General features: G+C 42.5%; 2 long non-coding RNA genes across 3 annotated transcripts in view; one reads left to right on the forward strand and one right to left on the reverse strand.

Annotated features, from left to right (window-relative positions):
• The window catches only part of LOC146980968 (uncharacterized), a 330,839-nt gene that overhangs the window by 59,580 nt on the left and 244,388 nt on the right, over nucleotides 1–26,871 (forward strand). The window lies entirely within an intron of this gene.
• LOC146980971 (uncharacterized) lies at nucleotides 3,445–24,923 on the reverse strand. Its single transcript, XR_015036635.1, has 3 exons — nucleotides 24,777–24,923; nucleotides 6,749–6,872; nucleotides 3,445–3,649 (listed from the first exon to the last, which is right to left on the reverse strand). It is a non-coding gene; the product is annotated as an uncharacterized LOC146980971 (long non-coding RNA).

Here is a 26,871-nt window from a genome sequence, read left to right on the forward strand (position 1 = left end):
CTCAGCTCAGCTCGGCTCGGCGCGTCACGGGGACGACAACAGAAGCTTCTGCAAAATGGATTTCAGCAGACAGACACTGGCAGCGCTGCATCCCAGACGTATTGTCTTCCTGTCACCGCTTCTCATCAAATATTAGGCATGTTTTGTGCTTCAGAGGAGAGAGAAGGGGAGAGAAAAAAAAAAAAGCAGCTCGGGAGATTAATGCATTGATCTTCGATGGGTAAACACATCACAGGAAAAAATGCAGTTATTCACGCAGACGTCAACGTCCTCGGCTGCGGACGTGTTGACAGTTATTGTTTCCAACAGAGCTGTTGAATAAATCTCCCTCCACTTTGACCATTACCAAAAAAAAAAAAAGCATATTCAACTGCATGTATCAAACACAAACACACACACACAAACACATAAATAAAATAAAAGGAAGATTTGTTCCCTAAAAACGTCTTAAATACTTCACATCTAAACTTTGCATGAGACGATGACATCACATCCCTCACCTGTCCAACCTGCCTCTTCTCACCGACCATCACACACACACAAACACACACACACCTGCATGAATGTGAAGCAGAAAGGTGCTCATCATCATCTTCTTCTTCTCAGCATCAGCCATCGACGTGTTCAAGTTGTTATTAGTTTATATTCTCTACGTGTGTTGAGGATGAAGGAGACAAGAAAACTCAAATTAACATCAGTGTTATGGACATTTAGACTCACATAATGTGTTATATAATAAAACAACAACAAGAGGAAAGAAAAAATTAAAAAGGTCAAATATAACAAGACGAATGTTCAACTGGTAAAAGTCGTTTTTTATATTTCACTTCATTGGGATCGGACTGGCTTTCAAATTTCTTGGATGTACAGCTCAGCGTACAGTTTGTCATTCAATACATAAGAATAAACCGTCGGCCAGTTTAAAGCTCCTTGTGTAAATGACGTAGGCAGGAGTTCCTTCTTTATACCGGTGTCGTACTGTGTGTAACGCTAAAAATAAAGCTGTCAAAAAAAATTATAGAAAAGAAAAAAACAGTTTAACAAGAGAGTGAAGTGAGAGGAAGAGGAGACGCTTTACCAAACTCGTCTTGATTTAGATCATGTTGGAAACAAGTAGAGAATCTCTGAACCTAAATACATTAAAACAAAATAAAAGCATCTAAAGATCAGCCCACATTAGAGTGCATTTCATTTTTGAGGGGTCATGAACCAAAAATGTTGGAAAAACAAACTGTTGAGTGTTTATAACGTGATGACAGGGCGAAGCCAGGGAGTTGCTTTGGACTCGGGGTCTCCTGATGATCTGTTTGTGACTTCACCACTGTTCAGATGAGTCAATGGGACGACGACCTTCGAGACGCAGCGAAGACGAAGACGATCCAGATTCCTGAGCGAGGAGGAGGAGGAGGACGAGGAAGACTGGAGCAGACCTTCCAGCCTCTTTCCAATGGAGGGCAGAAGAGGAGAGGGAAGAGACAGGCAGCCACTCAGAGGCAAAAGCAAAGCAAAGAGGAAGTGTGGGATGTTTGTGTAATATGTGCATGTGTGTGTGTAAGACAGAGAGAGAGACACATGAGGAGACAATCCCTGTGATAGTGGAAGAGGAATGTGAAAGCTGTTCATGTGAGACAGGGGAGGAAGAGCAGGCAGCGGAGAGAGAGAAGGAGAGAGAGAAGGAGAGAGCTCTGTGTCCAAGAGGTTTTGGCTCGTTTCATCACACATTTATATAAATAAACGTGGATTCCTGCTCCTCGCTCTCCTGTCGGTGATGTAACTCAACTGTGACTCCAGCCGGTCCAGACGCTTCAGGACAGCTCCTCTCCTCACATTCTGCAGCGCGCGTCCTCGTCCGTCCGTCACACGGGCCAGGAAGTGATGTGTGGGTTATTTTTTTTTTTTTGGTTCATGTGGAAGAAGAAGAGGTAAAAAAAAAAAAAAAAAGTGATTAAACAAGACCTCAGAATCACCAGTGATCAAAAACAAGCTGCGTATCTGTCGCTATGTCTCACCGGTCTGAGCCACGGAGTCCAAAACCTCTTCATTATGATCAACATGGGCTCTGTGGTCAACTTAAAGGGATAGTTCACCCAAAATTCAAATTTCACTCATTATCTACTCACCCTCATGTCGACTAAGAGCTGTGAGAATTTTCAGACTCCTCCGTTCCTTCTCTGAGTCACGGGGGGGTCTGTGCAGCAGTATTTGTCCATATAATGGTTGTCAATGGATACCAACTTTCTTCGTCCAAAAAGACACACCAAAAAACATCCAAATACCTCCACACTGCTCGTCTGTAATGTCCCTCTTGTATTGAAGCCCCGACATGAGAAATTGTTCCGAAAAAAATTAAATAAGTCTATATTTTAAGCTTGTTTGTAGCGGAAGCTCCCAGTGTCTCAGTTCACTGCTCTTCCTGTGTCGATTTGCACTGACCGGCGGAACAATTTCTCATGTCAGGGCTTCAATACAAGAGGGACGTTACAGACGAGCAGTGTGGAGGTATTTGGATGTTTTTTGGTGTGTCTTTTTGGACGAAGAAAGTTGGTATCCATTGACAACCATTATATGGACAAATACTGCTGCGCAGACCCCCCCGTAACTCAGAGAAGGAACGGAGGACTCTGAAAATTCTCACAGCTCTTAGTCGACATGAGGGTGAGTAGATAATGAGTGAAATTTGAATTTTGGGTGAACTATCCCTTTAATCCGCCGCTGAAAATAGTCCCTTACAAAAAAAAGGTGCTGTTGAGTCCTGTTAAAGATCTCCAGTAGCAACCACTGGGCTGGAGGCCACAGAAACACCACAGCGTTAAAGGAGAGAGAGACTAACAGCCTATTGTTGGTGTTGGTTTGGTCTTTCTCTTTTCAATAGACACTAGGAAACCAGGCCTAGATTTTTTTTAATTAACGCTACAAGTTGGCTCAACCCGTAAAGATAATTACTTAAAAAAAAAAAAAAATTACAGTGACTTTCTTTCCAGCCATGAGATGTCACAAGAGTCAGGTTTGTTGTCACGACGCACTAATTTCGCTCTGATGTAAAGCATTTAAAAGCTAATTTGTGTGTTTTACTGCTGTAGAACACAAACAACAAGATTAATGCACGAGGACCGACTTCCACTACTGGCAATAATCCCTCACATTTAGCTTTGAATTAACCAAACGCTTTAATCCCCCCCCGTACAGCACGTTAAATTAACTTGTCGTTCCTGTTCTCATACACATCAAATGGACCTGGAAAAAAAATGAAGGAAATGATAAAAAAGAGAGAGAGAGAGGGAGAGAGAGAGAGAAACACAAAGGGGAACAGAAAAGGAAAAAAAAAAAAACTGGGAAGGAATGAATTAATAATGAGCCACTTTTATACCGGATCCAGCGATTATACAAATGGGGGAAACGGCCAAAAAATATTCTGTATGGCATATGGCACTTCAGCTGCCATATGTGCCAGTTTTCACAAAAATTGGCAATGACGTTCATGATGGTCAGTAGTAACTGCCAAAAACACAGCAAGGCCTGAACAGAGGGAGAGAGAGAAAGACAGAGAGAGAGAGAGAGAGAGATGGAGAGAGGGAGGAGGGGGGAGTGATGCTTCAATAGCTTTGTTGGCTGGCTTGGACTCTTCTCTCCACAGCTTCTGGTGCTCTAACTACAAAGAGGAAGAGACAGAAAGAGAAAGAGAGGGAGAGAGTGAGAGAATGAGAGAGAGAATGAGGGAAAAGGACAGAAGAAGGGAAGAAAGAGAGAGAGACAAAGAGAAACCAAGGCTGTGAGCTTCAGATCTGGTAACATTTCCATCTTCTGTTCAGAGTGTGAACAGGGCCTGTACTTGGTCACTTTGATGCTCGTACTCAGGTGGCACAGGGACACAGGTGCATCAGGACGTTGCCTCAAAATGTCTCCGATTGTCTCTCAAAATGCATTTTGGAGGGATTCTCAACGTTATTGTTTTTTTTTATACAACATATAGTATAAATGGTTAGTGTGTGAATGGCACAACTGCTGCTACTGTATAGTCTCCAATGTCTTGGTCCACCCCAGGCGCCGGGTGCGGGCCATCACATTTTGGATCCATCCATTTCGACTAGCACTTTATCTATTTAAACTTGCACTTGCACTTTAGAAAATGGCACTTTATACCAGGCACTTTATAGATCACATGCACTTTATGTATAGGTATGAATGTGTATTGTGAACCACTGTATAATTCTTGTGTATTTCTGTCCGTTTGTGTGTTACCTGCCAAGGGACTACGGATGCAAATTAGCAAGTTGCTAACTCTGATGCATTTACATTTGTGCACACGTACGAATGTTCATTAATGTGTATTGTCCCTTTTAAATAAAATAAAAAAAAAAAAAATATATATATATATAGCCTGGGAGCCTCTGAGGAGGGTGACTGAGGCCTGCAGGGGCAACAAGCCACAACTGTCACCGCCCCACTGACTGGTTCCAGGTACTAAGAAGCCACAGGAACTTAACTGGGGATGATTGCATTTCCACTGATTGCATTTCCACTGCAGAATGCCAGAGAGACACCAAGACAAGATAATAGGCTATAGCAGCATTGTGCAAAAGTTTGGGCACCCCAGGTCAAAATTTCTGTTAATGTGAACAGTTTAAAGGAAGTGGAAGATTCAAATGATCTCCAAAAGACATAAAGTTAAACATAAAACACTCTTTTGCATTATTTTAAGCAATATCAGTGAATTCTTTTTGTTTTCTACAATTTTAGAGTGAAAAAAGGGAAACAAAACTGTCCAGATTAACATAAATTTTGACCCAAACTATTGCATGACACTGTAACATAGGCAGACGCACCTGCAGCTACAGGATTGTAGATTTCAGACTAACCACACTGGTCCAAGCACTAGGCTGCCTCTGCCAGTGCATTTTATTAAAAGTTATTAAAATCCAATTACAGCAGCAGTCAGAGTTGGATGTGTTGCCCAGACTTGGCCTTTAAGGACAGAGAGTGCCGCGTTTGTTATGGTGTTGAAAAATCAACACCATACCACTTCACATCTAAACCGTCTCAGGTTGTAAAATCATCATTTGTAAGTTTTGCAAGAGCTATAGCTGTCATTGGCATTAACAGCTGTGTATTAGCAGTGTAGAAGAAAGAAGTGTTCATTTTAACTCTTATATTACTTCTTTTTCTGTCCTTTCTCATCCTACCAAGGTTAGCATGCTAACCCGCTAGCTCGAGCCCAGTTGGACTGTCTTGTCTGAGGGTGAATTATAACGTCTTATGTATGATGATGGCTGAGGCTGAGCCTGGTTGATGCTAATGCTATGTAGGAAGAGTTCCTTTATGCTATTCAATATGCTAAATCACACTATTCCCTATAGTCCAACATAAGACGCGTTGCTACGCCAGTACACAAAAATGAGACATTAGCATGAAAGCTAACAAAGTTTGCTGCCATTTATTTGTTGGGTCCTGCTTGTGGAACTTGACAGTCTCTGGACTGACTGATGCCAGTCATCAGGTTTTAAAGTCATTATTTGCTAGAGCTAGCCGTTATTGGTGTAGAAGATATAACTGGTCATTTTAAAGGTGTACAGAAATGGCCGTTTGTCCTGTTTGTCGCGCCGAGTTGTCACGAGCTGCAACACGAGTTTACCCGAGTAAGGAAAACAAATTTGATTGGTTGTTATCGAGCGGGCGGGATATTCAAAGCTTGGGGCGAGACCGAGCTCCGTGTGTGCGTGTCTCAGACGTTTGAATGACGGATCCAATATCAGTGGCTGATGAATCGTGTGCAGGCTGACGTATAATCCATGCGCCTGCATTATCCAATGCGAAAAAAAAAAAACACACTTTCATCCTGGATTTACTCAAAAATTGAATTTTGCACAAAGTTTGGCCTACATCGTCTGATAGATGAGTTATTACATTAATTTTATGATCCAGAGTGGGCTCAAATTCAATTTTCTTTTCTGTACACCTTTAACTCTTATCCAGCTTCTTTGTCTGTCCATTTTCATCCTACCAAGGTTAGCATGCTAACCCGTTAGCTCCAGCCCAGTTGGATCAGTCGTCACTGTAGTGTCCAGTCTGAGGGTGAATGGGCTTTATGCACAGCTCCACTACCTACTTCCTGAAATAAGCCAGCTCCTTTATTTCCTGTGTTACATTATTGGACCACGTGATTAATCCAGGTGTGTCTGACCTCACAACAATGGTCAGGCACACCTGGATTAATCAGTTGGTCCAATAATGTAAGACAGGAAATAAAGGAGATGGCTTATTTCAGGAAATAGTGGAGCTGTGCATAAAGCCCATTATAACATCCTATGTTGTGAATGCGATGATGGCTGAAGCTACAGTACCAAGGCTGGTTGATGCTAATACTGGAACAGCTTCTTTATGCTAATCAATGTGCTAAATCTCATTGTTCCCTACCATAGCTACAACATAAGACACGTTGCTAGTTGCTACATTTGTAGATAAGAATCAGACATTAGCACGAAACAAAGTTGGTTGCTATTTTTGTGTTGGGTCCTACTCGTGACTGTTTTAACCTTGTGGAACTAAACTCTTATTTGGTCTCTATGACTTTGTTCTTTAGCTGTGGTTAGCGCCATGCAAGGACCTACACCGCCGCCGTCTCTTCCAAGAAAAATGAAATGTGGGTGTGATGGCTCTCTAAGGGCGTTTTCACACTTGGGCAGACTGAACCCGAGGCTGGTCGCCCTGAGAATTTGGGACAATTGTTTAAGTGTGAAAGCTGCTGTCACACCTGGGTGCGGTCCAGACGAATGGTCTTGGGTCCATCGCAGGGTGTTTTTCACACCAGACACTAGGTTTGTTGTTGCTGAAGTTGTTCAGTAGCGGGACTCATCATCGCTGCATCATCAAAGGTTCTGAAAACATATAGAATATGGGATGTTTTCATTTCAGGTGCTCACCGATCAATAGGAATAAGCTACTGTACCAACATTTTTGATTGCTAGGAGTGGTTAGCCTTTATGTTTGGTGCAGTTTGAGTCCTTTCACACGTAAACGAATGCCCAACAAACTCTCTGGGAAATGGAGTTGGATCTTTGAAAAAGAAAAAGAAATAAAACAGTCCAAGTGTGAAAAAGCAGAAACAATGTGGGTCAATATTAGCTTAAAATTAGGGGCTGCTGTGACAATCTTCCTGGAGAGTAATTAAAAAAAAACAAACACTGGGTCTCCATTGGGCGTAATGTATTAGTACATTTCAATCATCTGTGTCTTCAAATCTGTTCCTCCCGTTTGAAACAAGTGAAGACTCTGGCGGTGCCGCAGATGTGCAGTTGATGAAAAAGCTCGACAGAAATTCACAGAAGCTTTAAAAATGACTTGGCTGGTGGAGGCTTTTCTCTCATTATCTCTGCTGATTCGGTAATCAAACGGGTCTCTCTCTCATACACACACACACACACACAGCTCCTGTTTGTACTGACCACGGAGCTCATAAACACGGCGCTGACTTAGCTTCCTTTTGAAGGCCCTCTGTCATGTAAATCCTGTTTGTTTGTCTGTCAGCTCCGCTCCCAAGAGCAGGGGGGAGAACAACCTGGCATATCATCCAAAAGGTGATTATTTTGGGGCGTTTTCAAAGGGGACGCTGACACATTTTCGGGTCTGCATCATAATCATCATCATCATCATCAAGACTGCCCACCTGCCTGATTCCACTTTGTAATTTGCACCCATCTTTCAAATTTGTTTTGACACGCGCTGCTCTCTGTGCTGAAACGAACACGGTCACACAAAGGCCACGTAGTAGGCCAACTTTCCCTTCTGTGGTGTTCGTGATTCCAATTTTTTTTTTTTTTTTCTTTTTAAAAAGTGACAAAACCATCAGACAGGTAGTCACGGTCGTGTGGCCCCCCAGAAGAGCGACAAGGACCGAGCTGAGGGGGCATTTTTTCCAAACCCCGATGCCACCAACCATCGACACACCGCCGCAACCTCCACCCCAGGCAAGCTGCCAGAGCGGCTCAAGGCTCAGAGCGGCGCTGAGCTGCCATGGCAAGGCTTAATGTTCCAGGTTCCTCTGCCCTCAGGGCGTCCTCCTCCTCCCGTAAACACACAACCCGGCACACAGAAACACACTTTGGGGAGCGGGCAGCAGCACGTCTGCCTCTGTCAGGGGCAGGGGCAACATCCTCCAAATTCTTCAAATGCTCTGTTTGGCTGAAGTCGCTCTCCTTGTCTCACATGAATCAGGGTAATTCAAACAGAATGAATTCCCCCGATTGAAAAAGTTTGTTAATAAAACACTAATTTGATCCTTTTTCAGATGGGATTCAATTCAAAATTCACAATAAACAACTTAAAATGAATACAAACATAACTTGTAATTTATTTCTCGTATGCAGAGTCTAATAATCACGTCACATTTTAATTTATACAGATACCTTTCAAGCCACCTGTGTGAAGCAGTATAAAAGTTTGGCTAACAGATGGACAGGATTATTATACTGTTAGTTTTATTTTCCAGAGACCTCTATAATAAAACAGAGAATCTGCTGATTTTCAAAGTAGAAAATTCAAACACTTTTTTTTTTTCTGAAAATATTTGATAATATAAATACTTGAAAATACTTTGAGTAATTTTAAAACTAAAGATTTAAATCAGAAATTAAATGATGATAATAAAAGGTGATGCTGCTCTGTTTGTGAAATAGTTGATAAAATACTAGGAAGAATTATTATACATGGGTTTTTGAATTGTTATGCCAGATGACAATTGTGGACATTATTCTGAGCTTCTAATAAGGATGTTATTATCTACTCCTGTGGAAGGTAAATCTCTCTATCAGTCAGTATAATCTCCCTTTACATCCCACATTCAGTGACTCACTGCTCTACGCTCTGTCTCCACATCACACTCGCCCCATGTGGATGAAGTTTATGTCCCCGATTTTAATGTCGCACCTCTTTTTGAAAAACATTTTGGAGGGAGGAGGAGGAGGCGAGGGCTGTTTTGATGTAGCAATGAGCAGGAAAAAACAGAAAAAAAAACAGGATGAAGATGACAATTGATGTGAAATACCTTGAGGAGGGGCTGTCAGCACCAACACCAACCTACACACACACAAACACACACATAGACACACACACAGCCTCATCACCATCCCTCCCTCCGAACCCATGGTGGTCCAGGACGGCTGCAGCAACGCCGCACAAAACAGCAAATCAAAGCCAGGAGCAGCAAACACACAGCGGGGTCCCGGCGGGCAGCGGCATGCGGACGCCGGCAGCGAGCAGAGCAGTGTGTGTGTGTGTGTGTGTGTGTGGGACAGTGGGGCACAGCTGCTGAGTATAGAGGGCATTCGATCTGTCTCTAGATGTGTGTTTGCATATGTGTAATGTGTGTGTGTGTGTGTGTGGCCACTCTCAGAGTCCCTGCACAGGGAGAGCTCTGCGTTTCACAAGTGCATCAAAGTTTCATCTCAAAAGAGACAAAAACACACAGAGACAGAAAAAGAGAACCAGAATTCAGAGCGGGGTGAATGTCGGCTGACGGACGGGAACAACTGAATAAAAATAAAAACCTTTACAGGATGAACACAATCATCGTTCAGGACCAGGGTTTTCTTTTTTTTCCCGTCGGTCCAATGAGAAATGTTTTTAAAAAAACGCTGGATTCAGAAAGAGATCGGTGTCCGAGAGCTAACAAGTTGTTTTGACAGTGACATGAAAGAGGCCTCAGTGAGGAGGAGGGGGGTGGGTGGGTAAGTGGGGGGCATTCCTCCGTGGACATTCATGAGCGAGCGAGCGAGCGTCCAAAAACCCCGCCAGAGAACATGTGAACATGCACGTGGCCTCAGCAGCAGCAGCAGCAGCAGCAGCAGCAGAGATGTGCAGCACAGATGCAGCTGTGGAGGAAGTGACACGTTTTCACAGAGCTGAAGCTTTTCGTCCAAATGTAACACAAACTCCTGCAGAAGCATTCCTCCTCCTCCTCCTCCTCCACTGGTGGACAAAAACAAAAAAAAACTACAGGTCAGATGTGTGAACTCAGGGGTGCAGATCCTAAACAGCCAACAGCGAACCGCAAACTGTTATATTAGTAAATCATAATTTCCCAATAGATTCCCAATTCTTCTCTTTTCTCTTCCTTTTCTCCCAGTGTATGGAACTTTATGCATGATTAAATGATATGGATGAATATCAAAATATGAAGCCCTAAGATTGAGGGAGTCATTCATCATAAGAAACCATTCCCATGCCCATTCATTTGCATTGTAGTGGAGGAGACCACTGATGGAATGTGGAGTCAGAAATATATTTGTCAAACATTATTTGCTCCACCATTTCAATTATTTCTTTTTAGATGTGAATCTAAAATGTTAAGTTTGAAAATACATTTGTTCAATTTTGAATAATTTAGTATTTTTATTGGAGGGGGGGCATGTCCCCCCTGTCCCCCCCGGGATCTGCACCCATGTGTGAACTTACCAGAACCACAGTGACTTTTGTCCACATGTGTCGTCCAGATTTACTTTGCCTGCAGGATAAAGTGATACTGCATTAGCCAGCATTATAATCACATTTTCATTTTAATAAATAAATAAATTATCCAATGACAACAATCGTAGACATTCCTGTGTGTTCCTGTTGCAGCTGTACAAACTCACAACAATTTATGGCCTTTAGTTTTCTTTCTGAGACATTTTTACTGAAGCTAATGTGTTGTAACAAACTGTATAAAAAGGCTTTTTACTGCTATAATGTTTTACATAAACATTTTCCCATGTGTTATGTTTCACTTTATGACTGCACTATTGAAGGGGTCGCACCCCCCCCACCCCCCACCCCCAAGAGTCGAGTGAAATACTGACCCGCTTCTTTCTTCCAGATTGTTTCAGCAGCATATGGCTCTGCAGGGTCTGAGTGGTGGCGTTAATGGAAAAAGAAAAGAAATCCCTCAGGACTTGCAGTGTGTCTCTAAAGGCACGGAAGGGGTGGGGGGGGTTGTGGGTTGGTTGGGGGGGGGGGGCACCATCCCAGGACATGCGAGCAGTCACCAGGGATCTTTTAACTTCTGACCCTGGTCGACATGGATAACTATGTCTGAATATAATTGCTTTGAATCCCCCAACGCCCCCCACCACCATCACCATCACCCCTCCCATTCCCATTCCCCTTCCCTTCCTTTCAGGACGTTTAAACCAAGAGAAGGATCCTGGTCTTAATGACTGACCCCTGGTTTTTTTAACGAAGCCACCACCATCGCCATCGCCATCACCATCGCCCCCGGCAACTGATTCCCTGGACTTAGTCAGGGGTCATGCACTCGGGGGTACATCGACCTCATTCTCGTCACGTTATCGTTGGCTGAAGCCCACGGCGCTTGTCCCGTGCACTTTCTACGTGGGGGGCAGATTTCACAGCAGATTTACCTCATAACCACCACCACCATCATCATCATCTTTATCATCATCATCATCATCATCATCATCATCGTCGTCGTCGTGGTCCCTTCTGCTCTCTGGGGAATCCCCTAATTCCCACTGTGATCTGCTTTTGTCTTTGTTGTTGTGCGTCTGAGCCTGGCACGCACGCCTGAGCCGACAGTCCGTGCTTTTTTGTCTTATGTGGGGTTTTTTTTTTTTTTTTTTGGAGGATGGGAGGGGGGTGTGGGGGGCTTTCTGGAGCAAAGAATGTGCAACGTGTTAGCAGGACGTCTGCCAGCAGAGAGGACGGTTGTAGGACCCTGCTTTTTTTAATTGGTCTCATACTCTTGGCCTGCAGCGCAGCAGAGCAGAGATTGATAGAGAGCATGCAAAAGACAGAAAGAAAACATCAGAGTGTGGAAAGGAATGATATTCTGTTTTATTGCAAATTCTGATTGTTTTATAAGTTCATTAAACCCAAATGATTATCAGATTAAAGTTACATAACGCTGAAAATGAGAAAGGGGGGTCGACCATCGAGTCATCATTAATAAACTGAATTAATTAATAAACAAACATCAGCATATCCTGAAGAATAGCTGGTATACACTGCAGGCATAATAGGCTTCCTGATTTCATGTGCAAATTAAGCAATCTGCTGTAATTGCAGCAGGGATGGATGAGTCTCCCCGGTTGTTTAACTGGAGTTGAGAGAAGCTGAAGCGACGCTCAGGTGCATCCGCTCAAACTGCCTGAGGAAACTGGAGCGAGAGACTTTGGAAAGCAGCAAATGTTTTAGTGCTAAGCCAAGTATGTGACCCATTGAAATGTTTGGCCTCGGTTCGAGCCTAAGCTTCTAATGGAGCGTCTCTGTCACACACACACACTAACACACACACACACACCTCCCACCCCCTTTGTATTTGAGTGGCGTTTGGTGTTAAGCTAACATGACTTGAGGCTCAGGCACTGCAGCTCAATGTCCGGCTAAATATTGCGGAGATTGGCCTGAGTTTACTGGTATTGTAAGTGCGCCCATTTAATCCCGCAGCCTTGGACCACACATCCGCAGCACTCATTACTGTCACAGCCCCTTAATATTAGATTAGTGACCCTTTGGAAATTAGAGGATGACCAGAGAAGGAGGCTGGAGTGATTGCCAGGAGGGAAGTGCAGGGTATTTGCCCACCATCCATCCAAACCTCTTATGTTTGCTTTGGGAAAACGGACGCCGTGGCCTGGACTCATGTCATCCTATGTGGCCGGTAATCGCATTAAAAGTTCACACAGTGCTCCGCGTTGAAAAAAAAAACTGTGGTGTGCTGTGCTGTGCCTGTCCTCAAACGGGATCCCATGTGAAGGGAGATGCTGCGGCTCTCTGGTGTACATTACAGGGACATGGCTCCGGGCTGAGATGGAGCTTGTTAGCTGATGGTCCTATAGATGCTCACAAAGTGATGTTAAGAGGCTGAGGGGACTTTAACTGAACATCCAGCTGCCTGCTCAACTGAAAAGCTGACCGTGTCAAACTTTCAATGCAGGCTTCACTTTCTCACAACTCAATGCCTGGCTGCCTAACGTTTGACCCCTTTAACGCCAGAGGTCCAATACAAACTAACAGCTAATACAGAAAGTATAGGGATGCACAATAACTCTAAGATGTAGTGAGTAAAGATGAATTTAACATTATAGCCCTGTCTCTGACTCAACATAATAATATAACCAACATCACTAGCTACTGTTGTAATCACAACAAAAACCTGAAGACTTATGACTCTAAAAAAATAATCATTTATTACCGTTTCAAATCAATTTAGGGGCAAATGGATTAAAAATAATATAGTTGGTTCTAGGAATCAGCAAAAAACAAACAAAACAAAAAAAACACTGATAATAAATAGTAGATAAATATTGGCCAATATCGGGCCAATATCAGTACCAATAGTTATCGTGCATCCCTAACAAAAAGTATTATTTGTTCTTTTATTTTAGACTTGGCTTTACTATCAAAATGTACAATTTTAATACTCAACTTTATCATTAGTCTTTCTCTTGCTTACTTGCTTCCTGGTAATTCTTTTGCTAAGTGATTAGTAGCTTTAGCAGTAGCTGCTAATTGTTTGTGGCAGCCAAAAAGCTAATATCAGAAAAGTAAAAGTTACGTTAAAGGTTAAAAGTTAAAAACTGTGAATGATTTGTTGGCACACAGCAAGTTTATTATTGAAAGTTTTACAACTTGGGGAATATTCTTATTCACTTTTTTTCTCTCACTTTTTGTAAAAAAAAGCTAAAACAAGACAGTTAATAAGCTAGCCCTGGAGCAGCAAGCCTGAGTTCATCATTATCCCCACCAACAGCTCTCCAATACATATGTTGGTCAGTCAGACATTTGGTGGATTTAACAAGTTTCTAACCAGCTTTGACTCAACTGGCCAAACCCCCTCTGGTCATCCGTCCAGAAAAAAAAAACATATTTTTGAGAAGCATCATAAGAAGCTACTAATATTTTGGCTGCCGTCCCATCTTCTGAGTAGTTGTGGTTAGAATTGATATTTGACCATCAGTTTGGGCAAATGGGAAACATTTTGTCCATGGAAATGTTGGTTATGCATGGACCCCAAATATTCTGGTGTCACTGTGAGTAACACCTGGCTCTTTGCAACCCTGAACGCAGCACAGGCTCACGATAAACATGTCAGAAAAGAAATCCAGTAAACTGTGCAATCCGTTCCAGGGCCTGAGTGGTTTCCTCAAGACAAAGACCTGAACCTGAGGTGAATTCCAGAGAGGCACGACAACTTCACCTCAAACAAATAAATAAAACAAAAGGCTCCCCAAGGAAACCAACAAGTTAATTCATGTCCTGTTGCCTCCTGCTGAACTCAAGACCGTGGGCGAGAGACGGTTCCAGTTTGCCGTGGTGTTTTCGGTTTGTTTTGCTGCTTTCTAGGATACGAGGGGCTGACATTGGACAGGTCTTTGTGCTCTCCGTGTCCTCCAAACAATAACTTCCCTAAACAACGGCTGAATTCACTTCAGCTGCTTGGCCGGGCCTGATTATTCACGAATGCTCTGATACTTCTACACTACCTAACATGTGTTTTCTCTCACTCAGACTTGGCGAGGAGGCAGTGTGCTGTGGATATTGATTACACTTCTGAGAACTGCGGGGAGCAGAGATTCACTTGTGTCTCAGCCAGTGTATCTTAGCTCATATATGAGTAGTGACGCTCCTAATCAACACTGTCAGTTTGTCACAGCAGGGGAGGTTTCTGTCAAGTTTTGGCCAATATTACACTCCATTCTTGGCTTAGTTTTCATTGAAAACAGAGACAAAATGAGTATTTCCTTTCAAAACCCACACGTTTCCAGCTCATTTATCAGTGAGAAATGTCAATGACCCATGTGTGGATGTATCTCAGCCAGATAAAGTCGTTTTGGATGCCACAGGACATCAACGTTGAGGTGGTTTGAAAAATTTCAATTCAAACAGGGCCACGGTTAATACTGACCTTGGAAACGCTATCTGTCAAATCAACATCCATTAAGTAACGGTCCCAGCAATAGAGCTGGAGATTAGTTGTGGAGAGACTGTGAATGGAAAGACCTGATTGGACATGACTTTGCCAGTGGTGGCACCAATTGATGCAAATCTGCTTCTTAAAAAGGTATAAAAAGGAGACAAAAAGGAAAAAGGTCCAGATTGGAATAACACTTATAGGGATAACAGACAGAACTGGAGTTTTTCACAAGGTACTGTAACTCCATGGCAACAAAACACACTGCATCCATTGAGGAAGACTGTCCTAACTTCTACACAAGCCTTATGCAGGTCGTCAGAACCTAGTCCAGTGGTTCCCAACCTTTTTTAGCTCGTGACCCCATTTTGACATTACAAATTGAAATTTCTGGCGACCCTGCATCCGTCAATCGAGATGTGCCAGCTCAGATATTTTTATATGCTGCATTTTATTTGAACTCTCTTTATATTCAAGAAAGTTAAAGTATAGAATACAGTTGTTTAAGATTGTGTGTGGTGTTTTTAGTCATAATTTTAAGGAAACAAGGAAAGTTTTCTCCTCGGCTTACAGCAGAGCAGAGTGACTGACAGACCCGTGTTTCAGACCAAACACTCTATATAAGTGATTGCTGTGAGAAGATATAACTATTTAAGACTTATATTAACACAAACATTCCACTTACGTCTGCTTTAAGAAAATATTTTCATCAGTAATTTTTTTCTAATCAATTACTAGACATTTCAGACAACCCCATTTGAATTCTATAGGCGACCCCAAGGTTGAAAAACACTGTCCTAGTCCATGGACCGGATAGTTTTCCTGATACTTTCCTAGTTTATTTATTACAAGTTTACAACTATAATCTATTGCAAAATGCAATTCAACATCATGAAAATCCACACTGAAACTCCTGTGAAGTACCATCAGGTGTAGATTAGACAAAAGACACACATTTGACACAAATACAACAGTGTGTTTAAACTCAAGGCCAGTCGTCACATCGACTTCACGTCCCCCTGTAAAGAAACCGTCCTCTCCACATCAGCCTCATCTCTGACTCTGCTCTGAGTTCAGGATGTTTTTCATTTTGTTTTTTTTATGTCTTCTCCAGCTTGGGCGTTGAGGCCTTTTAGCCCTCATACCCGCGTTGCTAATCTCCGGCGACACGGAGCTAGCTCCCTCCGCTGTGGCGTTCTGGAAACTTGAGCAGGAAAAAGGCGGCGGGAAAGAAAGCAGAGTTGATGGGGACTTGGCGGTCGGCTGGCGACGAGGGTGAAGCACGGTACTGAAAATGGCAGCTGTCAAGAGATGTGATGCTGAGGGGAAGCAGGCGAGGTCCAACCCCCCCATCTCCATCACCATCCTCCCCACCCACCGCCGCCCCGGTCTGTCTGAAGACTTTGTCACATGTGTTAGATACTTGTGGTCATCAAAGTAAATGCAGAGCGGCAAGCTTGTCAAGTTGAGTGAGGAGGTATGCCCGTGCGTGAACTCAAGTGTGACTGCTTAGGTAAATCCATTAAAGCCCCGAGAACATGGCCGATTGTTTACGTTGATTCAGCCAAAGCTGGGGGAGCAGATGATATGTATATCTCATCACGTTTAACATCACATTGCATATACAGATTTTGGAGACATGCCCGGAATACAAATGAATATGTATCGGTAACAACCACTTGCACTTTTTAAGATGTCTCTTTTTTTTTCTTTGTTAGAACCTGTATTGCCACTTTAAAGTAAATTAAGGAATATGTAACTTCAAACTGCACTGGCATTAAAAATATGAAAATAATGGAACAATGTGAGGGATTTTTGAAAAAGTGTGGCAATTAAAACTCGAAAGTCTTTAAAATTTCCACTGGTGTGAAAGTAATTATTCCATTTTAAACCATTTTGAGGTTTTGTCGCAATTTTTCCTGAGCCCAACCCTCTGTTGAGTTCATTTCACACAAAAGGACAAGATTTTAAGAGACAGGTTCACCTCCGTTAAATGGTCCAAATGGAGTGGGACGTTTTTCAAGATCAACAATAACTGTATCTGCAGAAATGAAATTTTCTGACTCGATCTTGCTCCGCGTTAGAAAATACACAGTGATAGAAACTAATGGGATACATGTGGCTGATTAGGTCATTGGAAAAAAATATCAAGAAAGCTGAAGGGACCTCCTGGATCAGCACCATATTCTGATCATTTACTCCAAATGGCAAATGGTCCAGAATTCATGTCAAGAATGTGTTGGTCTCGTGTCCTTCTGCCAATAACAAAAATATGGACGTGGAAATATTATTTCTTTGTAAGAGGTAAAATATATGAAGAAAGCAAGTGATCACCATGATTATCCAGCCACAGCTGTCATGACACACGAGTACAGTCACCGAGAGGTTACACACAGCCATGCATGTGATCCTTATACTGTACAATGTAAAAGTTTAATGAAAGGATCTCTAAGGAACATAAGAAAATTGCAACTGGTTCAGAATAAAGCAGCACGTGTGACATTATTTTTGTGGTTTTAGAACCAATGTTAGAAGAATGCATGATCTCTGTCTTGGCTTGATGTAAAACACAGACTTCTGTATTCGTTAATGATTTTTTTGGAGAATTGTTTTAACCACAAAGAGTCCATATATTTTCTATGAAAAACTTTCTTTTAGTCACAATACACACAATTATTTAATGAGACACGCAGCTGAGCTGAAGGTTGTTTTATTTTACCCAAACATAAAACTGTATCAACCAGGAACAAGGTCATCTACAGAGCAATGAAAGAATGGAACTCACTACCAAGTTATATTAAAGGGACAACGAGGACTTTTGGAAAAGTGAAGCGTCAAAATTCTTTTGACCGGCGCAAGACAGACTCATGTTTTAATTCATCAATAATTAAAGTCAGAGGTTCAAAGACGATCAGATACCGTCGTAGTTCCGACCATAAACGGCGATTCAGCTACGTTATTCTCATGACTCGTTGCGAAACTGAAAGTAAAGAAACGCTGGTCGGCTCGACCAGCATTTCTGCCACCACTAATAGTAACAAAATAATATATTTATATATATATATATATATAATATATATATATATATTTATCGAAAATGGGCCCATTAACAAGTGGGGGTAGCGGAGATTCATCCACATTAACGTGAGACTTTTTTATAACCGATTAGAAACTCCTCGTTGTCCCTTTAAACAAGTTAATAATATGCTTTCAAAAAAGCTCTAAAAGAATATTATTTAAAAATGAACTTCCATTAATCGTGATTAGGTACTTGATATAAACATATGGGTATTATAAATATATGGGTTAGTGTATTATATATTATTATTATAGTATTATATAGATAGTGGTTATAGTAGAGTCAATTAATTATTTGTGGAGGGGTATTATTATATTATGGAAACCTGATTGGAGCTGTCTTGTCTTGTTATTTTGTTGTTGTGTTGGTCATGTAGCGAATGTATGTCATGTTGTTAAGGTATACTGCATATTGTTTTGTATTTGTCTATGTGGTCTATATTGTCTGTATTTATTGTTTGTGTTGTTTTATGTCTATGTCTATATTGTTTAATGTGAATGTGTATATGTGTATTCTTTTATTGTCTCCATGTATATGTTTTGGATTCACACTATACATGCTATACGTGCTGTGATACTTTGAGCGGAGCGGTGCACCTGTCCTCGGGAGAGGCCGCGTGACGCCGACCACCACCACCACCATGAGAAAACAACAATGTGCCGGCAAGTTTCTCTTCCAACGCTGGAAAAGTGCAAAGACTTCCCATGACAGGCTGGAAAAAACATCGGCAAGATGAACTGTGAACACGGCAATCGCTCTGCCGCGCTATCTTGCTCCGAACGCCCGGAGCAGTTTGAACTGGGACTGGTGGAACGAGGAGGAGGAGGAGATGTGGTTGGGGGGGGATGGGGGGTCACAGGCTGCACTGGAGGTGACGAGGTTGGACGGATTACTCGCTGCCAACTTAAGCGACAGCAAGGCTCATACAGTAGACTTCCTTCTCCTTCTTTAAAAAAGTGTTTTGGCCCCCGGGGGGACACGGGCGCTGCTGCTGTGGGACAATCATTAAGCTGTAAGAGGGAACGGCGCTCAGCAATCAGCCCCCGTCAGCGCTGAGCAGCGCCACAGCTCTGACATGTGAAGCAACAGCTACTCGGAGGAGCCTCGTCCACTTTGCTTTCACATCAGCGGCTGCGTGCGCTCGGCCTGTTCACTCTCTCTGTCTTTATTTGTTCCACTCACCGGCGTTTCCCTGCCTCTTATGTACTCGTTCACTCCAACACACACACTCAGAGATTCTTTAACCTCATGCATTTTCTCTTGACTGCCTTCCCTGAACTCACACAGCAAGATCAGTCATCTAAATCCCACACGGGGCCTTCGATTGAGTTAGATTTTTCTAAAAATCTAAAACTCAAGAGGTAATGGTAAACTCTTTGGTGCCCTCAGGCAATAAAAACACCATTGACATATCTGGCCGGTGATTTAAGAGCAGCTGGTTACAGTTCACTATTGATTTTCCAGCCTGCACTCTCATTTGGAGCAAATTTACAAATCTTGCCAGGAGAGGGATAAGAGGAGTTGAATCAGAGGAAATTGGGCCTGACAATATTGCTGCAATTCTAAGTGTTTGCCAATAGAGGCTGATACAGGTTATAGGTTACCCAGAGTGCTTTCCCACTGAGTCTATTGATCTGTATGCCATTTCTCAATGTTTAAAAATTTGTACATACTTACACAATAAAAAAAATCTAGGATGAGAATCAGCCAAACGTCCCAGGAAACAGGAACTTAAACACAGAGGAACAACAGTACAGATGATGTCTTTTATCCTCATTTTCTCACAGGAAGTGCATGTCTAGATAAGGACACGTACACGCAAACGCAGTTACTGTCATCACTGTGGTCTGTCTCGGTGTCAGTGACTCTGTTTTCTAAAGGATTTCTCAGACCGCAACTGCTAAATGTGCAGAACTCTTCCCGTGGTAACTAAGAGAGACGTGCAGCTGACTCAGTCTCTTTCTCAGGCTCCTATCTTTGTGCCTACACCTTGTCATCGCACCATCTGTGTCCGCTGCCTATATTTTCATTCAGACTCTCTTGCATCACGACTGGAGTAAAATTCCTCGTACGTAATGCGGCACAAGACGACGTGTCTGAGGCCATGTGAAGAGGACATGTGGTATCACATGTGTTTCTGAGTAATATCCTCCATTTACTTTGGCACCTTTCTTTAAATATCATCCTACATTGATGGGAGAAGTTAGCCTGGGTTTACCCATGATGCCTTGCACACAATTTTATTTGCTCTGCAAGTCAGCCTGGAAACCATGGACCCAATTTTTCGATGGCAGCAGACGCTTTACCTTTCGATGCAGCGTTAGAAAGTGTTTTAAAGGGTGTTTTAAATTGGCCCATTGCCATAATCCATATAGTCATAGCAGTAGGTTTGTTACCTTTATTTGTCGGTGTAAGCTATTTTTAGAACTGTGGAGCGGAGCAGCAGGCTGCTCAGGGCTATGCTATGGAGGCTAAGGGAATTTCTTGGTTTCCCTCATCAAACTCATCAAATACACAATCCAACAACTCCAAAACGCTCTGGTGGACAAGTTGTGATGCACATTCACAACGCTATGAGATAATAACGGAACGTTACGAAATGGAGCCGTTTTCGAGGTAAATACAGACTGCTTGCTGAAAAACTGTCCCTAAACGCAACTCGCATCAGCGGTTTTGCATGAATTTACCTCTATATATTAATTGTGATATGGACCTGTGTCTGAAATAAAGTCTATATATATATATATATTCGTAGCGCCCAATAAACTGCTCTGGGCTTTCGTAAACCACTCCTCAAATACGAAAAAATGAACGCATGGTTCCAAGACCGAATCTCAATCTACACTGAGATGAGGTCTGGTGTTAACCAGGCTAGGGAGAAGTAGCTTGCACCTCCAAAAGTAAAGTGCACTGGTCAGTCTATCAGCAGAGTACTGAAGTATATGGTTGTAAAAATCACGGTGTTTGCATGAATGAATGGACAGAACAAGTCAGAAGGTGAAGCATGAATGAAGCAGCAAACTACACTTCAGCTGAGCCAGTGAGATGGATGGACAGTGTTTGTGTTAACTAATATAAATGACACGTAAAACCCATTACCTAAAAGTTAAAGAAAACTTAGAGTCAGTTTCAGTGGGACCAGTATTTGACGGGCCGGATTAAAAAGCCCAACAGGGCCGCATATGGCCCACGGGCCTTAGTTTGCCCATGTCTGCTTTAGGCCTTTAGTGAAAAAAATGAAAGGAAACATTATCAGCATTTATTTTCTGAGACTTGTACGGTGAGTGGAGAAGCTTGATATCAGAGGACGTCTTGTCTTCTGCCTGGAAGTTCACAGGATCAGTACTTGCAGTAACAAGCAGTGTGTCAATCAACGGCCAAACGTTGTGATGAAATGTCCTTGAGCAAGACTCTGAACTCCTGACTTACACACTCAAAATACCCCCACCCCTCACCCCCCCTTCAAAAAATGTGGTGAATGTAACCCAGTGATGAAATCTGGTGACTTCTCCAGAGACGAGCATGCGTCAGGACGCTGCGGCGACCTGATGTTTGCACAGGCTTTCGTGAGAGAGAGAAAGAGAGAGAAAGAGGGGTGGGAAAAAAAAGGTGGTGAGAGAGAACCAGTGCTGACACTCATCTGCAGCGCTCTGGACAGGAAGGTGAGCAAACAATCACCAGGAGCAGGTGCCTTTTGATGGACAAAGCTGCCAGTGCGAAGCCTGCATGTCAGCCAAGTAAATAAAACAGAGAGGAGGAGGAAGGGGAGGGGAGGGAGGGAGGAAGGGAGGGGGAGGCCAGGGTGAGTGTGAGACAGAGGGATGAGGTGGATGCAAACTGATGGTTGTGTTTTTACAGACCAGCGGCGCTGTCTGCACCAAGAGGAAGCAGGTAGTCAGTGTTTGTCAGTTTTTGGGGGGGGTCGCAGGTCTGAGACCAGCTCCGGGTGAGATCATCAGTCCAGTCAGTCCACCTGTTCAAAGTCAGTGGACAATGGACAGAGCTAACTGGTAAAACTCATATTCAGTGATTAGGGAAGTTATTACTCACCTAGACACTGTGGTCATCTTATATTATCGGCACAATGCATTGAAACAGTGACAATACTTCACTGTGATTCAGTTTCAAACGTACTGCTTTGATTGGTTCTGTTAGCCACAACCAGAGGAGTGATTAGTGGCTGACACAAAGAAACAAGATGTTATCACAGGAGTGTATTGTTCATTTTGTCATGAGGGAACTAATGGGCTCTTTGCACAGCTCCACTACTTCCTGAACTTAATGCTGCTCCTTCATTTCCTGTCTTACATTATTGGACAACCTGATCAATCCAGGTGTGTCTGACCATTGTGGCTCCTCAGACACACCTGGATTAATCAGGTTGTCCAATAATGTAAGACAGGAAATGAAGGAGCAGCATTAAGTTCAGGAAGTAGTGGAGCTGTGCAAAGAGCCCATTGAAGAGATCTTCTTATACAGTTAGGTTAAAGTTATATTATAGGTCATATGGAGAGGAGGGACAAACAACCTGCTGGGTTTCCTGTACCATGTATAACATCCTTACACCTAAAAACCAACCACATATTATCTTTTTTTTTTTTTAAATGCAGTACAGTGCCCCTAAGTGTGACTCATTAGAAATAGCTGTGACAGTTCAAGCATCCCTTCCCTGGACATTATGCATTTTTCTTCAGATTTCTAAAAGTATGAAGAAATATTGCATTGCAATGCATTCAATTTATTTTACCCCAACACACTATTCAGATTTTGGCATATATTTCACTTTTGCCTGACATGAAATTTTCTTTTATCCTGAGTCAACTATACACAACACTGTGAACAGTTGGGTGCTTTAGAAACTATCTTGGCTACAAAACAAAATTGCAACGCTCCTCACTTTTGTATATATTAAAACCAACTCACATACTGCAACACCGGACTTTAAAAAGTGATTAGTTTTGCCCCCCGTCCCCCTCTTTTCACTGATTATTCCAGGATGGAGCCAAAGCAATCATCAAAGCCGTCAGTGAACCGTCTGACTCCATGTCAGGAACCAGGAATATCATCTGTATGATACGACACTGAAACCTGTCTGATGTGTTTGGTCTGGACCGGACCATGGATTCCACCCGCTTTCCAGTTGAGGTCTGGAAACACTTTGTGGAAACCTTCTGCCCAGATCTGGTGTTTTATGAATCCACTGAGAAAACAAAACTCATGTCAAGTATATAAATGCACTGGCCACTGCCACGATCAGTCAAATCCAAATAAATATTGTGAATTTACAGTTTACTTTATCTTTGCAAATTTCTGTAAAAAAAAAAAAAACTACAAAAAAAACCCCACCCTTATCCCCCCAAGTGGACATGATTTACAGTTGGCTCAAATCAGAGTGGATATTTATACACAGTGCGTATGAATGAACATGTGAGAAGGCAACATTAACATGAACCCACACAAGAAGCAACTGTGTTTTAATCTAGATTCAGATTGTTTTCTCTCTTCGCCCCCTTCCTTCCTTCACTTCCTTCCTCTCATCTTTTTAACCCAAACAGGATGAGACGAGACCAGAGATCTGACCGTCTCTCCGTATTGTCCTTAATGAAGTCTTGATTTCATCCGTCACAGCATGAAAGACATGGAAATACAACTTCATTACCAACAGCGTCTTGGAGGAGATCAACAAAATCTTTGTTGGCATGAATATAAAACCATCCATTTGTATTGTATTTGCATTATTTTTTTTTCTTTTACTCGTTTTCTCAACACCGACATAAATATAAAATGTGATGTGTCAAGCTGGAGTCTCCACAAGAGACTGTTTGATCAAATTTTTTCTGTCGGACAGTGACTTTTCTACCTTTTCAGAAGTAACTGATTTAGGCTGGGTTTGCCTTATTATAATCCCAGTATGTTCATATGCTCAATCACCCTATTGTTTATTAACACTAAGCATGGGGCTGATGGCCATGCCACCAGTTTAGGTTTTGGCCACAAATCATAGTGATGGACTGTAGAAAGTTCAGCCTGATGATTGCATAAGATTTAAAGTCCTAAACCACAAAAGTAATTACAATTAATCTAGAGGGAGCTATGAATATCTGCTCACCATTTTGTTTGAAAGTCATCCAATGGCTGTGTGGACCATTTACCAAAAACCAACCCAACGATGTTGTACAGCCTCTGTTGCACCATTCCTCCAAAGGAACATGACTCGCCAATCGAAACATGAAAATGTCACGGTCAGGTTAGAAAGACATTGCTTCAAGCTAAACTGGAGAATTTAAAAAGAAGCTCATCTCCACCGCTGAACATCAGGAAACCGCTGAGTGTTCCCACTTTGACATTAATCGGTTCAGCCTAATGTTTCCCTAAATTAATCCATACGCCCTCACACAGGCTTTCACCGGCTCCCATGATACTCCACGCCAAAGAGATCCTTGACGTCTCAACAACGCGGTGAAAGAAGTTGAAAAGGTAATTCTGAAATGACTTCATCACCTGTTTTCCCCTCGTCCGACCCTCCCCGACGCCCCGTCTGAGACTGTATTAATCCCGACTTCCCTCTAATCCAATTAAACGTGGGAGCGGAGGTGCTGTCACTGCCAAACATGTTTCTGCAGAAGCCAAGTGAAAAAAAGCCTCAAGACAGATTAAGGCAAAGAAGATCCTTAATTTGTTAATCACTGAACTCCGCTGTCACTGATAGGGGGAACGAGCATGTCTTCATACAGCCGAGCGGATATGAGCGGCGAGTCAAGCGTGAAACACAAAGGAGGAATCAAGAACAATTACCAGGAGACGAGGAGAGGATCAAACGTGGATTCATTTCATTATGTGGACGATGCATCGCTGCCCGTCCTCCTCTAAATGCTGCCGTCTGCCTCCGAGGACCATGGAGCCGCTGCAGATGTGTGCTTCCAACCCAACCAGGCCCGTGGTGGAGGGCCGACCTATACAAGAACATCCAGACATGTATGTCAATTCACAGTCTAACGCATATGTGTAGTTCTCAGTGATGATGGATGCATTTTGTGACAGTTTGGTCTTTTGGTTTTATATGCATTTTTGTTTGGGGTGCCAGTGTGGTCTCCCTCCTGGTGTTTCTCGGATTGTAAGTTATTCATTAGTCAAAAAAAGCATGTGTGAACCAAACCTCAAAAACGACATGACAAAAACATACATTCCCCACATTAAATGCTTTGTGGTAGTCTCGTTTTAAAGGGGCACTATGCAAGTCCAGTCACTTTTTCACTGTTTTGCTGTTTTTTCCGTGAATTTGTTTTGAATGAGGCTGACGAGAAAGCAATCCATGGAGTGGTGGATTATGTTATTTATCATATACGCGTTATGATGTGTATATTTTGTAGTCTTATCTGTCATAAATAGGGATGGGTACCTTTCACATTTGAATCGTTACGGTACCGATACTCGGTACCTGGGAATCGGTATCGGTACTCAACGGTACCTGTTTTTGGTACTTTTTGTGCATATGTATGGTAATTAAAGTTATTTTGTCTAAAAATTGTCAAAATTCTGAATTTTTAATGTTTATTTCTCAACAACATCACAACTCAGCCTTTAAGAGTGTTTTATGTTTTAGGGATGGTCAATGATTTTTTAATAATATAGTCGTTTAATGAAAAAAAATGGGGGGGGGGGGACTGGATCCACTCTCTGACGTGAAGGTGCATTCAGGTACCGAAATGTGGTACCGTTTGACTTCACGTGAATCAGTACTCGGTACTTTGGTGGGAATTCGGTCGGTACCAAAAAAAGTACCGAATTCGGTACCCATCCCTAGTCATACACAAGAAATTACGGGTTACGCGCCGTAGTGCGTGATCTGGGACAGCGGGTCGGAGGCTCTGATCTTGCAAGGTTGGTTTCGGCCAAGACACACTAGGCAGAGCGCCTCCATTGTTGTTGAATATATTAACAATTTAAAATTAATAAAGGTAAAAATCTTGCATTTTTTACTCACTTATTGTAAAACGCTGGTGAGGGGCGGAACGTGATGCCAATGGAATACGGCGAATGATTTTTGAGGAATTAACATCTTTTCACTGGGATTTTCCCGTCATGCTTCCCAACCTCCACCTTCTGTTTGCATCCTATCAGACCCTGCCAGTGAAAATTGAAGCATGAACTGACGACCAGAGTCGTAGTGTGTGTGTATTAGTGGTTTGACCAAGTGAGGGTTTGACAATTTGGCAACAATTTCATGTTAAAATTGAACAGGCTCAGGATCTTAACATGTACCTGCTGAGTCATTTCACCGTAGGGCTTCATTTCCCTCTTGGTTTTTACACTGTCTTATTATAATATTTACCGATCCTGAGTCCCAAGTTGGTATTGAAAATAACTTGTTCTCATCCATGTAAAAAAAAACAAAAAACACTGCAGGGTATTTGAATAAAAAGGAAAAACTTCAAAAGATATATTTGATTTGTTGAACTCAGACCACAGTATCATGCTGCTAGCTAGTAGCTACAGCTAAATGCTAGTGTGTTTTTGCAAAAGGCTGTGGATTTTGTTCCCCATCGTTGCAGTATAATCACACTATGTGGAGACATCCTCATGGGCAGTATAAACAGAGGAATGCTTACAATGCTCAGCTGTTTCGACACAGATACAAGGCCAGAGATAAGCCGGACAAAAATCTGGTCCACATCCAAACTTTATTGGTCAGTTCTCGAAGACAAAAAGCCTATAAACTGGATTCTGGAGATTAATGTCTTGACTTGGGTTTGTTCCAAAGGAAAGGAAATACAAAACACACCCTCCACCTTATCTCATGTAGCTGCAGGTCGACTTTATGTGTCCAGCAGCCACAGTCATCATGTGTGGCTGGACAAGTTCAACTCTCACCGCCTTTCGTCATGGCCAG

The sequence above is a fragment of the Trachurus japonicus genome, chromosome 9 (genome assembly GCF_045865225.1).
Source record: "Trachurus japonicus isolate A0001 chromosome 9, Traja_1.0".
Lineage (NCBI taxonomy): Eukaryota > Metazoa > Chordata > Actinopteri > Carangiformes > Carangidae > Trachurus > Trachurus japonicus.